This window comes from Myxocyprinus asiaticus, chromosome 11, assembly GCF_019703515.2.
Source record: "Myxocyprinus asiaticus isolate MX2 ecotype Aquarium Trade chromosome 11, UBuf_Myxa_2, whole genome shotgun sequence".
NCBI classification, from domain to species: domain Eukaryota; kingdom Metazoa; phylum Chordata; class Actinopteri; order Cypriniformes; family Catostomidae; genus Myxocyprinus; species Myxocyprinus asiaticus.
Genome location: NC_059354.1, coordinates 48,111,171 through 48,130,941, shown reverse-complemented (window position 1 = coordinate 48,130,941; position 19,771 = coordinate 48,111,171).

Here is a 19,771-nt window from a genome sequence, read left to right as displayed (position 1 = left end):
GCAACTGCCTTTGAGATGTATGGGAATGCTAAAGTATACAGTAGTTCTCTCCAGGACCTTGTTGATCCTTACTAACAGTGTTGGGGAAGCTACTTTAAAACTATAGCTTCTCATTATTTTAAATAGTTAAACTACAATCAAGATAACCTTTTGAAAAAATAGGCAGCTAAAGTACATCTAAGCTACAGGGTTCCTAACATTTTTACCAATGAATTTGGATTACTTTTAAGATTTTATTAAAGGAATAGTTCACCCCAAAATAAAACTTTTGTCATAATTCACTCATGCTTATTGGTAGAATGACTATCATTAATTTTTAGCACCAAATAACGCAAGTTCACACATGAACATGCGAGCCACTATGAACAAGCTTCTCAAGCACTCAACGTGCAGCAGACGTCAAGATCATCACTGCAAAAATGACTTTCATTTCGGGTTGTTTCTCACCAAAACCTATCATATGCCTTCAAGGAACATGACATGCAAGTCACATGGATTTCTTTTATGATACTTTTGCTTTTTTTTTTTTTTTTTTTTTTTCAGGCAATTATTTTGGGTGGGCCTCAATAAAGATGGATGGGCCAAGTTTTCACCCAAAATCATTTGTTTGTTTGTTTGTTTGTTTTTAACCAAATTTGCCTTAACAAGAAGTGGCGCATTCAAACAGCTCTTTCACCTTTTCAGAAATCAGAATTTTTGCTTTCTTTAAACTATTTTATAAATATATATTTGAAGTCAAAGAATCATCTCTAATATTCTAGGTGGGTCTTGTATCTAATTCGGCCCACCCTTGGCTATGCCACTGCTTTAAAGTGAGTCACTATCAACTGCCATTGTATTGAAAAGCTGAGGCAGCATATTAACTTAAATGTATCCTTTTGTGTTCTGCAGAAGAAAGTCATACATGTTTGGAACAGCATGAGGGTGAGTAAGTTATAACAGAATTTTCATCTTTGGGTCAAAACTATTCCTTTAAACTATAGTCAAGATCCCCTTTAGGAAAAGCAGTTAGCTAAAGTACAAGCTACAGGGTTCCCACAGTTTTTGACCAATGCATTTCCAGTACTTTAAAGATTTTAGTAACCATACTGTTAGGGTATTTGGTAATGCTTTAGATTACAGCCTGCAATTTACAGTGTAAGTACACCGAATTTACACCGTACGCTTTTGTAATAATAGTGTAACTATAAATTACTTACATGTAGTTATAAGGGAACAATATGCAAAGTTTGGGGAATAAAGTGGTAACAACCTGGAAAATTACAAATAATTTATACTGTAAGTATTTTATAACTAAGGGGTAACTATTCTAATATTACATGGTATGTATGACCTACTATGCTAAACAACAATCTTATGTTTGCGAGCAATTTAGCAAGAACATACACTGCGTACCTTTTTGTAATAATAAATAGGTATTATATTATAATACAGTATATATATATATATATATATATATATATATATATATATATATATATATATATATATATATATATATATAGCAAAAGAGTAGAGGATTTAGTTGGGTTGTCAAGCTAAATTAAAACTGGGCAAGGCAACTAGGGAAAACAAGGCAAGCAAAATTAGGACTATTGCAAAACATTTTTCTGTAGTTACTGTGTAAATATACCATTGTTCCGTGTTGTTACAGTGTAAGTCCAACTTTTTACCCCCTTTTACCATGTAGTTATAGGGTAAATGCAACATTTGCGGGCTGTAAATTGAAGTGGTGCTTGTTAACCCCTTGTTCCATGTAGTTACAGGTAACTCATGTATCCTGTAATAATAGAGTATGTAACCTGTAGTTACAAAATACCTACAGTAGCCTATATGTGTAGGTACACTACACATATCACAAAGTAAGATTGTTGTTTAGCATAGTATAAAGTCATATACCACGTAATATTAGAATAGTTACCCCTTAGTTATAAAATACTTAAAGTATAAAATATTTGTAATTTTCTAGGTTGTTACCCCTTTGTTACCCAGACTTTGCAAATTGTTCCCTTATACCTACAAGTACGTACTGTGTAGTTACACTATTAATACAAAAAAGGTACGCTGTATATTCGGTGTGCTTACACTGTAAATTGCGGGCTGTAATCTAAAGCATTACCAGGTATTTTGAACCAGTTTAAGAAATATAACAGTGATATATATATATATATATATATATATATATATATATATATATATATATATATACACTATATTGCCAAAAGTATTCGCTCACCCATCCAAATAATTGAATTCAGGTGTTCCAATCACTTCCATGGCCACAGGTGTATAAAATGAAGCACCTAGGCATGCAGACTGCTTCTACAAACATTTGTGAAAGAATGGGCCGCTCTCAGGGGCTCAGTGAATTCCAGCATGGTACTGTGATAGGATGCCACCTGTGCAACAAGTCCAGTCGTGAAATTTCCTCGCTACTAAATATTCCACAGTCAACTGTCAGTGGTATTATAACAAAGTGGAAGCGATTGGGAATGACAGCAACTCAGCCACGAAGTGGTAGGCCACGTAAAATGACAGAGCGGGGTCAGCGGATGCTGAGGCGCATAGTGCGCAGAGGTCGCCAACTTTCTGCAGAGTCAATCGCTACAGACCTCCAAAGTTCATGTGGCCTTCAGATTAGCTCAAGAACAGTGCGTAGAGAGCTTCAAGGAATGGGTTTCCATGGCCGAGCAGCTGCATCCAAGCCATACATCACCAAGTGCAATGCAAAGCGTCGGATGCAGTGGTGTAAAGCACACCGCCAGAGCAGTGGAGACACGTTCTCTGGAGTGACGAATCACGCTTCACCATCTGGCAATCTGATGGACGAGTCTGGGTTTGGCGGTTGCCAGGAGAACGGTACTTGTCTGACTGCATTGTGCCAACTGTGAAGTTTGGTGGAGGGGGGATTATGGTGTGGGGTTGTTTTTCAGGAGCTGGGCTTGGCCCCTTAGTTCCAGTGAAAGGAATTCTGAATGCTTCAGCATACCAAGAGATTTTGGACAATTCCATGCTCCCAACTTTGTGGGAACAGTTTGGGGATGGCACCAGTGCACAAAGCAAGGTCCATAAAGACATGGATGAGCGAGTTTGGTGTGGAAGAACTTGACTGGCCTGCACAGAGTCCTGACCTCAACCCGATAGAGCACCTTTGGGATGAATTAGAGCGAAGACTGCGAGCCAGGCCTTCTCGTCAACATCAGTGTCTGACCTCACAAATGCGCTTCTGGAAGAATGGTCAAAAATTCCCATAAACACACTCCTAAACCTTGTGGAAATCCTTCCCAGAATAGTTGAATCTGTTATAGCTGCAAAGGGTGGGCCGACATCATATTAAACCCTATGGATTAAGAATGGGATGTCACTTAAGTTCATATGCGTCTAAAGGCAGATGAGCGAATACTTTTGGCAATATAGTGTATATATATACACACACTACCAGTCAAAACTTTTTTTTTCACATTTTAGAATAATAGTAAAGTCATCAAAGCTATGGAATAACATAAATGGAACTATGGGAATTATGTTGTGACTAAACAAAATCCAAAATAAATCAAAACTGTGTTATATTTTAGTATCTTCAAAGTAGTCACCCTTTGCCTAGAATTTGCAGACATGTACTCTTGACATTTTCTCAACCAACTTCTTGAGGTATCACCTTGGGATGCTTTTTAAACAGTATTGAAGGAGTTCCCATCTATGTTGGGCACTTATTGGCTGCTTTTCTTTATTATTAGGTCCAAGTCATCAATTTCAAATACTTTTTTTATTATTAATTTTTAGTATTATAATGAAATAAATTAATTTGGTGGCACAATTATATTTTTGTCTACAAACTAATTTCAAACATTTAAGCATACGCCTTCAGACCAAAAGATTTTTAAGATCATGAGAAACATTTCAGTCAAGTGTTTCAAAACTTTTGTATGGTAGTGTATATATATATATATATACAGCTCTTGAAAAAATTAAGAGACCACTGCAAAATGATCAGTTTCACTGGATTTACTATTTATAGGTATGTGTTTGAGTAAAATGAACATTTTTGTTTTATTCTATAAAGTACTGACAACATTTCCCCCAAAAGTGGATTCGGTTCTTTGTGGAATTCTTTCTTTTCTCTTTGTTTGTTGATTTTTATATTTTTGACTTTCTCAAAAAAATTGTTTGTTTGTTTATATGTGTGCATTGTGTAATTTAGGCTTTGCCCATAGGTTTTGCTGAGGGACAAGGTGGGGTCAGACTGGGCCAAAGGTTCACTTTCCAGCATGACAATGACCCTAATAACACAGCCAAGACAACACAAGAGTGGCTTAGGGACAATTCTGTGAATGTCCTTGAGTGGCCCAGCAAGAGCCCGGACTTGAACCCTATCGAACATCTCTGGAGAGACCTGAAAATGGCTGTCCACCGAGGGTCCCCATCCAACCTGACAGAGCTTGAGAGGATCTGCAGAGAAGAATGGCAGAAAATCCCCAAATCCAGGTGTGCAAAGCTTGTCGCATCATACCCAAAAAAGACTTGAGGCTGTAATCACTGCCAAAGGTGCTTCAACTAAGTACGGAGTTAAGGGACTGTATAATTATGTCAATGTGATATTTCAGTTTTTTCTTTTTGTAATAAATTTGCAAAGTTATCAAAAATCTAGGTTTTAAGGGGGCCTGGGTAGCTACCACCCCTGGAGTTCGCTAGTTCGCTAGTTCAAATCCCAGGGCGTGCTGAGTGACTCCAGCCAGGTCTCCTAAGCAACCAAATTGGCCCAGTTGCTAGGGAGGGTAGAATCACATGGGAACGCACTCAACAAGCCATGTGATAAGATGCACGGGTTGACGGTCTCAGATACAAAGGCAACTGAGATTCATCCTCCGCCACCCGGATTGAGGCGAACCACGAGGACTTAAAAAGCACATTGGGAATTGGGCATTCCAAATTGAAAAAAAAAAAAAAACAATTCTGGGTTTTGCTCTGTCATTATGGGGTATGGAGTGTAGATTGATGTGAAAAAAATAATAATTTAAAACATTTTAGCATAAGGCTGCAACATAACAAAATGTGAAAAAAATGAAGGGGTCTGAAAACTTCATGAATGCACTGTATTTGTGGAGACCTTTTCAATGGAAATCTATGGGATTTTTCATCTGTAGGGCGGAAATCAATATTCTGAAATAAAAATATTTTAGAATATAAACTGTTTCTATATTTGTTTCAAATGAATACAATGTCTAGGTATTCCAAATATCAGCTTTTTGTTTATTGTTTTGACTCAAATTGAAAGGGTTTACTGTATATCTACTGTAAAAGTACCACCACTGACATAAAGGTGGTGCTCTTTACAGATGCTTTTGTTCAGTGTGAAAAATTTCATTATTCATGTTTATAATTAAAAAGGAGATGTGCTGTATATCTAGTGTACTTTTTTATTTTCTTAAACAGAAAAGTTGTTAGGAATTTTCTCACAAAACAGAAGGTTAATTGTTAAATTGTTTTTAATCAATTTAAACGTTCTCTGACATTTCTAGGTTTTCCATGAACATGTGAACCCTGACGCACCTAACAAACATAACCAACTACATTAATGCAATTTAAAGTTAGTGCGTCACTTTCCATTTTTATTTTAGCAACTTCAATTCCGTTAACTTGTCTTAAATCCATGTTTTCCCAGCAGCTTAAATGGACGATTTGTACGAACTGCATTCTCGTTGATCAGTAAGGCGCTGCACACTTGATGTCAAACACACCTATGCAACCAGTGTGTTTCGAGCTCTCTCAAAATTCACCAGGTTGACCTTATGACCCTTACCGAGACACCTCTTCTCCTCCGTGATGTATGAGTGAAGGTTGTGCTATTTTAATGCTATACACCCAATTTAAGTGCTAATTGGAGGTGGGCAGTTTGGCGATTTGACTGCAGGCCACAGCCACTGCTCTCTCTCCCTCTCCATACACACGTGCAACTCTCGCATTTCTGTATGCATTTACTGTACGCCTTTGCTAACAGTCAGTTGTGCCTGCAGCGAGACAGCAGTCTCAGTGGTTTAACATCCCTCTCGGATCGCTGAGGAGTATCTGTGAGTAGCTATTCCATATCGATTGTTTGGAAGGGTTTTAAATGCATTTATTAATGCACAAGTGTGAGTGCTCAGTCTGTTTGTCTCCACGGTCCACTCCGCTTTCTTTATTTTTCTCTCTCTCATAATTATAACAGCAAATATATTGTTAAATATATCCTCACTTGAAAAAAAATATACATATATTTGAATGTGTTCAATATTTAGCTCCAACATTTTCTGGCCAATATATTCTGAAAACATATTGGAAATATATATAGTAAACATTTAAAAATAAATATGTTTTCCAAATTTAAAATAAAAAAATTTCAGACCCTCACATTTCAAAATATTTTACTATGGACTTCAGGGACAAGAACATTTGCAACACCAAGGTCATGGGTTCGATTCCTAGGAAACACACATATTGTACTGATAAAATGTATACTCTGAAAGCACTGTAAGTTGATTTAGCATCTTTCAAATGAATGTTATATACTTGTGGTGACAATGTACCATCAAAACAGAAATTTGTAGATGTACAAATAGTAGACTATATAAAGAGTGGACAAAAGAGGGCCTCAGTGGTAAAAGACGCTGGCTACCACCCCTGGAGTTCACTAGTTCGAATCCCAGGGTGTGCTGAGTGACTCCAGCCAGGTCTCCTAAGCAACCAAATTGGCCCGATTGCTAGGGAGGGTAGAGTCACATGGGGTAACCTCCTCGTGGTCGCTATAATGTGGTTTGTTCTCGGTGGGGCGCATGATGAGTTGAGCGCGGATGCCGCGGTGGATGGCGTGAAGCCTCCACACGCGCTATGTCTCCGTGGCAATGCGCTCAACAAGCCACATGATAAGATACGCGGGTTGACGGTCTCAGACGCGGAGGCAACTGGGATTCGTCCTCCGCCACCAGGATTGAGGTGAATCACTACGCCACCACGAGGACTTAGAGCGCATTGGGAATTGGGCATTCCAAATTGGGTGAAAAAAAAAATGGACAAAAGAAATAAAATATGCATTGGAGATATATATATATATATATATATATATATATATATATATATATATATATATATATATATATATATATTTGACATAAAATGTATATATTTTTCTTGATACATATAATATATCCTATATATTATAACCTGTTAAGAAAATGTCCTGGTAATATTTAACACCAAATCAATACCCAAAAAAATAAAAAGCAGTGGGGAATACTATGATGTATAAATATTACTGAATTTAAACGCAATTTAAACACAATATCATGTTTTCATGTTGTGGTCATAAGAATATAATAATCACCCATTTTTAAATGTCCATAATTGGCACAAAAAAAAAAATAAATAAATAAATAAATAAATAATTAGGCTTTATTTTCTATATGCAAAATATAATTTCTTATTTCATTTGATTTTAGAGTAAAATAGGACCAGGACATTTTCTTGACAATAGTTGACAATATAGAACAATCAGAATAAACAATTCCACTGCCAAGTAAAATATTTTATTAGCCTAAATGTGGGCTGTTTGCAAGCAAGAAAGCAACTTGGTGCATTAATATAGAACATGCCTGCACAGTAGTGTGTTAATGAAAATTTTGAGTTGGATTCAGAACTACCTACTTTATGATTTTTTTTTTTTTTTTGGTTTTTGTTTTATGTGCAGTTCCTGATAGGTTGCAAAGAATTATATGTGAAACAAAAAACATTGTTATGACTGTGTTCTGAATGAGCAAAATAAAATTAGTGACAGAAAAAGTGTGTATGTTTGCAAAAATGTTGCCATTTTGGCATGCATTCTGGCATGTTGTCTAATTTTTATCAAGTAAATACTTAACTATTCAGATAAGGAATCTGTGAAAGACAAAGTACAAAAAAAAAAAAATGTTTTGTTTTGTTCTCTATATCATGCACTTACACACTTCACACACAAACCATTAACATATCCTTTGCTTATACTGCTGGAACACACACACATGTAAGGGATTGTGTGTATGGCTTGTTAGAAACAATGAGATAAAACTTAGCATGGTGCTCCCAATTAGTGCAGCAATGACCATGCACTGTCTCAGACTAACACGCTCTCCTGATGGCATGCTGGAGACAGAGCATGCCAACGTGTGTGTGTGTGCATGCAGTGGGTGAGAGAGAATGATAGAGGAAGAAAAGGGGGTCGTTGAGGAGAAAAGCAGAGAGAGAGAAGAGAGAGAGAGAGAGAGAGAGAGAGAGCTTGGGAGAGAGATAAAAACGGCTTAAGCATTCATTCCGTGTAGAGAGACAGGTCCTATTAACATTTAACAGCATTTGTGCGACTTGGTGCCGAGGTTATGATGCAAATGAAGGAGAATTAAAAGTGGCCAGGGGTTTGGCATTGATGGATTGCAGTCTGGCATCTCTCACACTTCGCAGTGTCCATCAGAGGCGATTACTATGTAATTAAAGCTTATTTCTGGACTCTCCGGTGCATAATTACTTTGTGAATGTAACCATCATCTAAAAGCTGGCGAAAACGCTTTAGCATTTAGTCGGGCAGTCATTTCCGCGGGCCCGTGTCAGATATAGCCATCAGACGGCGCAAAAGAACTGTCACTTTTAATAAGAGGCAAAAAATTAAATGAAACAGTATGCTTATTACAGAAAAATTAGGATTTCAAGAGTCCTTTCTGTGATTTGCATAATTTTTTCTTCTTCTCTCCCCCCGCCTCCTCGCCCCGAGCTTTAGGCAATTTCCCTCACATTTAAATCGATTGCACATTTAAGGCTACTTAAAGAAAATTATCACTTTGCATATTTTAATTGTTATGAAAGAAGTGATTTGAGAGAGGTCTGTGCCTCATCCTCTTGAGCTGTGTGTGTGCGCCAGAGAGATCAAGACACACGGCGCCCGGCGCTGCGGCGTCGCAGATAACCCCCGAGTTCACAGACTTTCCACTCCTCTTTCATCAGAATGCTAATGAGGAAGCTAACGCTAGGACAAGTGGATCTTTGATATTTACAAAATAGGCCTTAATAACTGGAGTGTAATTTGTTTTACACAACTTTATTTTCCTATTTTCTTATCGCCACAGATTTTTTTATTTCCTTTTTTTTCTTTTTTTTTTTTGGTCAATTGGTTTTGTGTGGAAATACAACAGAATAAAGTTCACAGGCTTTCCACTTTCATCATGCTAATGAGGAAGCTAATTGATATTTACAAAATAGCTCCTAATAAGTTGTGTATTTTACACAACTTTACTATTTTATCACCACTAGGGTTGCCACCCGTCCCTTAAATTTGGGATCGCCCCATTTTTAAAGTTAAAATGATGCCTCCCATTTCTAATCAATACAGGACGCGATTTGTCCCGTATTTAAGCTGATCAGATGGATCACTAATTTAACATTGATATAAGTTGGAAAATTTGCCTACTACAAATTGTGCTAAAACTGTGGATTTTTTTCTATATAAATGTTCAAGAAGATCAAACAATGTATAAATACAAGGAAAGTACAGGTGAAGGAAAAAAACAAAAAACATATTAAATAAATTAAAATAAAAAAAATACGTATAAACCAACCAAAATGTATACATAAATAAGATGAAGACAAATAATCGAAACAATTAAAATAAATATATTTTTAACATATTAAAGATGTATTTTTAATTTCTTTTTAAAAAAATTTTTTATAAGTCATGGGTCAGGAAAGTTCTCATTTTAGCATATAAGAAAGGATATAGCATTTTTATTAACACATATTAACTCTTAATGTATTTATTGTTAAAACTGTGGAGGATTTAAAGTGACCCTTATATTACAACTTCAAAAGTGGCAACCCTAATCACCACTTTTATTAGATTTTTGTGTGTGTGTGTGTGTGTGTGTGTGTGTGTGTGTGTTAGGTCAGTTAGGTGTCTAGAAATACAACAGAATACAGTTCACAGGCTTCGCACTCCTCTTTAGCTAATGCTAAAACAAGTGGATCTTTGATTTTAATATAATAGGCCCTAATAACTGGAGTGAAATTTGTTTTAGACAACTTATATTTTTTATTTTCTTATTTATTTTTCAGTCCGTTGGTTTGGTCTTCAAATACGATAGAACAAAGTTCACAGACTTGCCACTTTTATAATGCTAATGAGGAAGCTAACGCTAAGACAAGTGGATAATTTTTAGTTACACAACTGGCCCTAATTAGTGGAGTGTTTGACACAATTTTACTATTTTGTCACCACTTTTATTTTTAACCACAGATGTTCCTCTTCACCGTTGTAAGAATGCTATTGAGGAAGCTAATGCTAGGACAAGTTGATCTTTGATATAGAGAACAACATTGCCCGCCCACTTTTTCAGCCGTCTTGTTTCCAGAAGTATTTTTCCCATTTCTTTCTTTCTTTTTTTTGCCATAAAAGAGTTATAAGCCGTGAACCAAACTAACCAGCTCCGAGGTGAGTCACAAAATTACAAGCTTTGTTTTGAAGTAAAAAAAATATTTGAAAATCGCAAAAAAAGACAAAGGTACAAGACTGTGTACTTACCGTCTTTAATAAGGGAATTAACTACAATCCCATATGAAGCATTGTAATCATGTAAATGCATAAAAAAACATTGGGAATATTTAAAACTATTGATTTTAGGTTGTTGATTAGAAGTATAGAAACATGTTTTTTCCCCCAATATTTTATGTTTATTGCATATTGACTTATGACGCTTTCGACTTGTCAATCATTTTGCGCATTGTCATAGTTTCGTAGTTGCAGCGAATTATTGAGGCATTTAAAAATTTTTATATCATGTTGTTTATAACAGTTGTCCGTTGAGGGCGCTATTGCTACTGTTGTTTTTAACAACCATTTCCGCACTCAGTAAAGCTCATTTGTTATCTTTGGTGCACGCGGTTTTGGAAAGGGGGGGCATGACTAATTCAATGGCTCTGTCTCCTGGACGTCTGAAATCGCATACATAAACTCAAATCCTTGTTGAAGTAGTTTTTATTTAGCAACAAGTCTTGCGTTTATAAAAAAAAATAAATAAAACTATGGCATCAAAATTCACGTTTGAGGTAAGACTGCAAAATGTATGGAATGTTAACCACAGACTTTGTTATTCATTCATTTCGAAACATGCTATTCTAAAAACCCAATGGAAATTCCTGAGGAAACCCAAAGGCTAATTTTCTTCCCATTTTAAGACTTCAAAAATGCACAATTTACAGACTCTATTCTATCATAATGAATTGTTTTACTTCCTTTTTTTGCATTACATCAACTGGTTTTGTCTTGAAATAAAACAAAATATATTTCACAGACTTTCTAGTCCACTTTAATCATGCTAATGAGGAAGCTAACGCGTAGTGACTCACTTCAATCCGGGTGGCGGATGACGAATCTCAGTTGCCTCCGCGTCTGAGACCGTCAGTCCGCGCATCTTATCACGTGGCTTGTTGAGTGCGTTACCATGGAGACATAGCGCATGTGGAGGCTTCAAGCTATTCTCCGCGGCAACCACGCACAACTCACCACGCGCCCCACCGAGAGCGAGAACCACATTATGGTGACCACGAGGAGGTTATCCCATGTGACTACCCTCCCTAGCAACCGGGCCAATTTGGTTGCTTAGGGGACCTGGCTGGAGTCTCTCAGCACGCCCTGGATTCGAACTCACGACTCCAGGGGTGGTAGTCAGCGTCTTTACTCGCTGAGCTACCCAGGCCCCCAGTTTGTTTCATTTTTAGATGAAACCAATTGACTAAACACAAATCAAGTACACAGACTTTCCACTCCACTTTCATGATCCTAATGAGATAGCTAATGCTAGGACAAGTGGCGCTTTCATAGTTACAAAATAGATCAGATGAGTTGGTTTTGTCTAGAAAATACAATATTAATTGCACACACAGTACATATAGTGTGACACACAAAGAAAGTCTCACATTCAGTACACGCATGATTGCTCTGCAGACATGCTAGCACACAAACTGTACACACAGCATGCGATCAATATGAGGAAGGGTTTTTATAAATGTCTCTGTTTGAAACTGAGAAGCAAAGGGAACTGAATATCTCATTCATCATACTAAAACTGATGATAGCCAGTCGAGGCCTGAAGTGTGATTTTACTGCCTGTCTGGGTGAAAGGAAATGTTCTCTTATTGTTCTCGAGTGAACAATAAAATACATGGAAGAGCTCAGTTAATTTCTACCTTATAGAAGGTATAAAGCAGTTGCTGTCACAGATTCGAAGTATGCTGTATTCAATTAAATTATTGTGGTTTTAATAATAAAATAGGACTTTTATGCAGTTCATTAGAATGGTAGAACCAGATATTAATTGTGGAAGAGCTGTTTTACAATGTAGCTAATAATATTGTGCATTTTTGAAGCTACTTTTTGAATACAGCACAGTATGTATACTGCATGCTATTTAAAATAGTACTATAATGATAAATGTAATGCAACATCTTCACATTACCTTAACATGTCACATGTTTAATTCAGCCAGTGGTATCTATCACCTCGGAAATAAACGTGGTTATTTGCATTTTAAATTTTTGCATTCTGTGCACAATATGTGCATACTCTTGTAGAAATAGTAAGAGTAGTATAACCGTATGCTATTTCAGCTATAGCCAAATTTCACACCACTATGGTCTTTTCAATTTGAATTTCAAAAGACAAAAAATAGTTACAAATGTGAATACAAACGAGCAGTGGCATACTTACCAATAAACGTAGATAAATGAACTTGTAGAGTTCCAAATTTGTTCCAAATTCTTCTATTCAATTCCGACATTCCGAGTTGACTGTAGGACCTACATCATTACCTATAGTTACATTGAAGTTGTTTTTTGTTTTTTTTTATCATTATGCATACAAAAATGCCCCATGTTCATATGTAGAGATTAGAGAATAATCATTTGATTAAATAAAATATAAAACACTGATGTACTATATACACAGTACTAAGCAATATCTATAAGTGTGCACTTATCTGTGACATTAAGTACAAGCTTATGGAAATAAAAACTGGCCTTAGTTTTTTGATCACGCTAAAGCCCCTTGATTAGAAACTAACATCAGTCAATGCATGACTCAGCACCACACGACAGTATTGGCTGCCACGATGTGACCTGTATTGAAGTAAAAGAGACTCGCAGACACCATGCTTTCGACAGCAGAGTTGCAGAATTAATTGCATTTTAATGAACACTAAAGCAACCTCCCAGGTATTAGAGATTAAAAGGAAAATGAGAAAGAAATTACAATGTGTCTCCCACATTGCAAATATATTAAGCGTAAGATATTTAGACATTAAGACTACTGTTTTCAGTGAACACCTGTTTGTCCTGAATTAAGTTTATTTTACTTATTGATCATTTTTTCTTTTTTTTTTTTTGGTCTTGTTTTCAGCATAAATCTAGTTACATTTAGAGAGATTAATGCAAAAAAAAAAAAAAAAAAAAAATCTCAATAAAATAAGAAAAAGAAACTTAAGATTTAGGATATTCTCTCTCTCAAAAAAAAAAAAAAAAAAATATATATATATATATATATATAATTAGGGCTGCCATATTTTTTGCGCTAATTTAGTGTGATTATATTAAAATAAGAATTAACACAATTAATCAAGCCTTCTGACCTGTACGTAAATTCCATAATAAAAGTGCACATTTTTCTACCACCGTAGCAATTCAAACTTGAAGTACATGTAATTTTGTGTCTTTACGAGCCGCATCAGCAGGGGTCAGTCAGAGCGCCTCAACAAACCTCAAAAGCAGTGCAGCCACAGAATATGATGTATGAATTATATATATGATATATAATATTAATATTAGCTTTATTTGGGAGCCTTTCACAACAAATATTGATATATACAATTAATTCGGTTAGAAAGCCCTGGTTATTATCTTATACCAATTTGCTTCTTGAGTACATTTATCTTGTTTTAAGCATGTTTATGCAATTTAAGTTAAAAACAAGACAAAAATGACTGATAAAACAATTGGCCTTATTCAGAAAAAACGAGCAGAACACATTTAATGGAAATTGTTAGTAAAACCATTCTTGTGTAAATTGAAAATTGAATTCAATGGGGATATGTATGCGATTTGCTCACCAAAGCGAATTTAAGTTCGTAAGAAGAGGCCCACATCATATACATACATTGTACATTGCATGTCCATTTTTGAGTCAGAAATGTGTATCTGAGGTCCACTGCCCTCAACTTGTCTTTTTGTATTTAAGTACCACATTTATTATAATTATGAACACAAGGAGACACCTTTAAAAAAGAAAAAAAAAAAAAAAAAATCTCTGTATTTTGGCCGGTTTTCCTGCATTTTTGTGGAGGACTCTGTTTGAACTGCATCCATTAAGAGAAAGTATTTTAACATGAACAGCCATGAAAATGACACACAGCTCTTTAACAAATGAAACAGCCATGGGCACCAACTTCCCAATGTTAATTGTGCTGTAGCTTCCCACGCAAAGACCATCCAACTACATAATTATGCCATCAAAAAAAAAAAAAAAAATAAAAAAAAAAATATCCAGGGCATTAATGGAATGTCTTCGAAATGAAGAATAATGAAATATCACAGACAATGGAAACTGTATTTAAGAAATGCAGCAAACGGTTTTGGAAACGGATGCTAATGTCATCTTTCAGGAGTGTAATTATTGGGTAGCATTAGGACGAATCTTTGTAAGACACACAAAATGGTAATGTGGTATTGTGGTTTAGAAACATTAGATTTGTTAATGCAGAATGATGCCTTGTAAAAACTCAACTAAATAATATCGTCAGATACTTAATATGCTTCAGCAGTACATTTGAAGCATTTACATTTTAAGGCAAATGTTTTAAACGCATCTCAGATTTCAGTTTCAGTAACAAAAATGGTCTTCGATTCATTTCAATTCAAAACTCTGATTTAAAGATCAATTTGCATCACTCAAAATTGTTCACCAAAGACTCCATGTGGCTTTTTTAATATATAAAATAACAAAGCTATATCATGTATAACTGCAGAACATATTCAGTTATCAAGGCATACTGAATATCATCAAAAAGCTGAAATATATTTCACTCAGCCATACAGTGTAAACATTTTGAAGCAGTATGGATTAGTCTTGACATAAGTTTATTAAGCTAAATGTAACATATCCAATAATTTCAGGAAGGTCTGATACAAGTATTATTAGGATATATATTAATTTATAGCATAAGTATTTTATTAGTTCACTCCTGAAAAATCCATTAATTCAGCCTATACCTGATAATGACTATGATATGAATGATCATACTAAAAATATGAAATAAGTACTGAGAAAATAAACATGTAAAAAGTAATGTGATTTATTGGATGTCTATGCTGGTGCCCAGTTATGTAATCATGTTTTATTTTACTTTTTTTTTTTTTTTTACAGTGCAAGTGCACAATAACCATTAAAACAACATTTAATGTGTGTTTGATATATTGTGCAGTGTATAGGTCTTTCTTAAACACATTTACATTTAATTTTCATGCAACTCCATGAGAAGCAAAAACTGCACATTAGAGGTACATTTGATCCCAGCTGTTAATATAGATTTGGACCCAATGAGTAAAATTTGATGCATCTGAAATGCAACCGAAAAGAAACAAAAAACACATTTCAAAAGCATTTGAATGATCTTTTATTGTCCTTTGCCCCTATGCATACATGAATATACATTTACGTTGAATGTAATTATGGCAATATTGTACATACACGCACATATTAACATGTACGTGGCGTGTTTCAAAATGTCATACTAATAACAAATGTACATTAAGTACACAAATGTGCAAGTGTATCTAATGTACAAGTATGGTATATGAAATGTGCCTACATTTCATAAAGAATTTTCATATATAAAAATGCACTTACACACTCCATAATAGGTGCACACACATACACATTCACATGCACACTACAATTCACAAAGTGGGGAAAGTGATTCACTTTAATTGAAAAATGAAAATATTTTGCATGTAGAAACCCTGGAGAAGACCTATACAGTCCACAATATCGTGGAACACGGTGGCATAACAAACCATTGGAGTCTGTGTGGTTAGTGTGCATTGTCGCTGCCTAATGTGTCTTTTCAACGTGTGCAGCTACACAACAGCTCAGTGTACGGACAGTCTTTATGAGGTAGACTGCTCAAGTTCAAGAACAAGACTTTTTTTTTTTTCTTTTAAATCATTTTTACACATTTTTCTTTATTTTATTTTATACAAATGTGTGACATTCAAAATAGACAGAACATAGGTACTACATGTTAATATGTAGCAATGAGGTAGAAATGGTCATAAAAGGATAATGGTTGAAAAACAAACACTGATGAGGCCATTACAATATAAATGAAAGAAACATCTATAACAACGTTGAAGCAAAGCAAATTAACAGATGCAAACAGAAGAAAAAAAATCAAGTGATTTCTTTTTTTTTTGACATAGGATATGTGCTTTAACACTTTGGATATTTCAACATTTCTTTGTTCCTTCCCCCCTCTCGCCCAATCAATAACTGAATGTTCCGGGTTCAATACAAGTTAAGCTCTATCTACCACATTTGTGACAAGGTCAATTACACCAGAAAAGAATAATAATGATAATAATAATAATACCTCATAATAAACAGTTACATTAAGTAACAAACTTTCAATGGAAGTCTCTGGGCCAGTGTTCCATAGAGTTCAAAAGCACAAATGTGAAGCTCATATTTTAGTTAAAGCACATTCAGTTTTAGTACATACTGTTTATATCAGCTGTAAAATGTAAATCATCTATTTTGAGATGGAACAACTTTTCTAGGTGGATGAACTTATTATCGATGTAAATTGGCATAATGCCGAAAATGCTCTTGATAGAGCTGAACTAGTATTGAGCCCAGAACATTCCTTAAAACTACAGAGCTTTTACCCAAAACAAAAACACCCATTATTTACGTCAAAATCTTTTTTGTTCAATAATCCTAGAGGGCATTGTTAATCAGTGCTATTTGGCTTTGAAATCCATACAATATGATCACTTTCAAAAAAGCGAGAACTGTACCTTGCAAACACACGTTTAATCTACATGATGTCTAACGCAAATTTCCCTTAAAGGGATAGTTCACCCAAAAATGGAAATTCTCTCATTATTTACTAACCCACATGATATTCCAGGTCTGTATGACTTTCTTTCTTCACCAGAACACAATTGAAGAAAAATAGAAAAATATCTAAGTTCAGTAGGTCCTTAAAATGCAAGTGAATGGAGATTTCTTTTTTGAAGCTCCAAAAATCACAGACAGTCAGCATAAACGTCATCCATACGACACCAGCTGTTAAATTAATGTCTTCTAAAGTGACACGATCACTTTTGGTGCGAGAAAAGATTAATATTTTAAGTACTTTTTAACTATAATCCACTTCACGAGAGGGTGGAGTCCAAGCTGTCTCTCGTGTGACGTATTCACGTTGCCATGGATACAGACGTAATCTCACATTCTCCACTCGGTTGAGACAACCAGGATAAGCACACAAACGCACCATTGTGAGTAAAGAAACCGATAAAAACAGATCTAAACCAAAACTAACAAAGCTACTGTACAGTGTTCCTCCTCCTCACTTGTAAACAGCGCTGCTCTTCCAGCTGTCACTCACGTGCGTCAGTTCTCGCGTTTCAAATACCAATGCGATTACGTCACACATGCGTACCGCTGCAGCAGAAGCATGATTTAAAGTACTTAAATACTGATCTTTTACACCAAAAGTGATCGTGTCACTTTAAAAGACATTAATTTAACAGTTGGTGTCGTATAGTTTACGTTTTTGCTGACTGTCTGTGATTTTTGGAGCTTCCAATGAGAAATCTCCATTCACTTGCAATTTAAGGACCTACTGAGCTAAGGTATTCTTATATTTTTCTTCAAATGTGTTCTGGGATGGCATGAGGGTGAGTAAATGATGAGAGAATTTTCATTTTTGGGTGAAATAACCATTAAACATGTAAATGCATTGATTCAGATTTTCAGATTTCTATGGATCCATAAGTAAGAGTTTTGATCACTTTGGTTTTGAGGGAGGACAATTAAGTGTGATAGGCTTTAACACAAAACATTAAAAGTGCATTTGACAAATTGCACAATAGCAACTTTTCTTGAAAACACAAAACAAAACAAGAAAGCAGAATGAAAATACCACTTTAGGAAAGAAAAGTTTCTCCACTTTAGACGACAAACCAAGGCTAGAAATTGTTGTCTTTTGGGTGTACGCATCACTTTACGAACACTGAAGTAAGTGGTGTCTCACAGCTACTGAAAAGACTGGATATCTGTCAAAAAAGCAAACGTATTTCTTCAAGGATACGTCATATATACATATTGGAGATCTGGTGCCTCCAACAATTAAGTAAGCACCTTAAATGGTGACAACAACTTACACTGCAGTGCACAATGTTAAAATGTTAAATTGAAAACAGAGTGTGAAGACAATTTTCTGCAACATTTGAGAAGTGTGATATAAAGGCAGAAAAGAGAGAGACTAAAACTGAGGGAACAAATCGCTTCAACTCCCTAGTGCTAGACAAAAAATTGGACTCAAATGCTCAGAGAAAGTAAACAAAAACAGCGACACAAACAAAAATACATTCAAACACAAGGGTTCCAATTACTGTTACCAACTTGCATTGACATCCTGTGCAACCTTGGCCTACAAACATATTCTACACAAGTACGCAAACACACTGCAAGCACACTGTCCCATTGTATATACCAAACGTGCGTTCTTGTGTTTTGTGCCTGTAATAAACTTAAGTACTCAACGGGGCGATAGAGTTACCTTAAAATGTCTGTGCTGTTAAACCAAAGGCATTGTTATTCAGGTAGTTGCTATACTTTCCACCTGAAAATACAAGCTGGTCCTCTTAGAATACCTACATTTTTGCAAAATGATTTTTAATTGCCTCGTTGTATGTGGCGTGGCAGTTTCCTGGTGAAATGAACACTAGAGGTGCTAAAACACACGTTAACATGACATATAAACACTTTTATTATAGCACATGACATGTTAGGCAATACATTTTAATATTTGCATTACATAACCAGCTACATTTACAAGCCTGTTCTAGTGCAATCAAACTGCACGTAGCTCAACTGATAGCAATTTACTTTAGTTGCTATGTTAGCTTAAGGAAGCTAGCTATGTATAGCCTATAGCCAGATCTAATGAAAAATTATGTGACTGTGGCGACATTTTTGCAAAATGATATTACGTGGTTCCTTTCACCTATCCTTTCGGCTCGGAACTGCCATGATACGTGAAAGCTAGCTACATATACCGCCGTATATGTAGCTAAATTACAAAAGTTAACATTTTAATTAAAGTAACTTACTCAGCAAGATTCTCTCAAACTGTGGCTCCATCATGACAGTAGTTGACCTCAAAGAGAAAACTGATCGTAAAAGATGAAGACTTCATATGTTACGCTAATTTGCCAGGCACAAGCAAAACAAAGTAAAAAATAAATAAAAAAAAAACAATAAAAAATGGATATGACCTAAATCATGGTTATTTAGACTAGATCGATCCTGTGACTGACAGGTTTGTCTGAACTATAATCAGATAAAAAAATAAACAGTGCAAATATAGCAGTAAAACAAAATCTGCAATAAAACAGCAACTCTGTTGGTTGCCGATGGCAAAATTAAATTTTAGTATAGTTACTGCAT